This window comes from Trichechus manatus, unplaced genomic scaffold, assembly GCF_000243295.1.
Source record: "Trichechus manatus latirostris isolate Lorelei unplaced genomic scaffold, TriManLat1.0 scaffold00093, whole genome shotgun sequence".
In the NCBI taxonomy this organism is placed as follows: Eukaryota; Metazoa; Chordata; class Mammalia; order Sirenia; family Trichechidae; genus Trichechus; species Trichechus manatus.
In genome coordinates this window covers 8,242,791-8,243,622 of record NW_004444029.1, presented here as the reverse complement: position 1 = coordinate 8,243,622, position 832 = coordinate 8,242,791, and positions in this window count along the sequence as shown.

Genomic DNA, 832 nt, shown 5'->3' with positions numbered 1-832 from the left:
CGCTGAGCCGCCTGCCCCAGCTCACCTGAGCGCTGAGCCGCCTGCCCCAGCTCACCTGAGCGCTGAGCGGTCAGCACCTGCACACCTGAGCGCTGAGCCGCCTGCCCCAGCTCACCTGAGCGCTGAGCTGCCTGCGCCAGCTCACCTGAGCGCTGAGCCGCCTGCCCCAGCTCACCTGAGTGCTGAGCCGCCTGCCCCAGCTCACCTGAGTGCTGAGCGGTCAGCACCTGCACACCTGAGCAATGAGCTGGCGGCACCTGCCTCCTGGCTTTGCACGCATGAGCAGGGTGGTATGCGTGGCTGACATGGTCTCGTTCGTCGGTCTTATCTGTGACATGGGGATGGTTAACAGTACAGACCTCATAAGGCCGTCATGAGGATTAAAGAGGTAACGCGTGCGCACGTCTTGGGATCTTAGTAGAATGTTAGCTACTTCATTGCTTCCCTGGGACTCGGTTTCCTTTGTTTTCGTTTTATTTATAACAGAAAATTGCCATTTTAACCATGTTTAAGTTTACAGTTCAGTGGCATTAATTATTCATTATGTTGTACAACCATCACCACTGTCCATTTCCAAAACCTTTTCATCACCTCAAATGGAAACTCAGCCCCCCTTAAGCAGTAACTCCCCATTCCTCCTCCCCTAGTCCTTGGTAGCCTCTAATCCACTTTCTGTCGCTATGAATCTGCTTACTCTGGGTATTTCACGTGAGTGAGATCATACACTATTTGTCCTTTCGTGTCTGGCTTAATTCACTCAGCATAATGCTGTCAAGGTTCATCCATGGGGTAGTGTACATCAGGACGTCATCTCTCTTCTATGGCCGAGTAA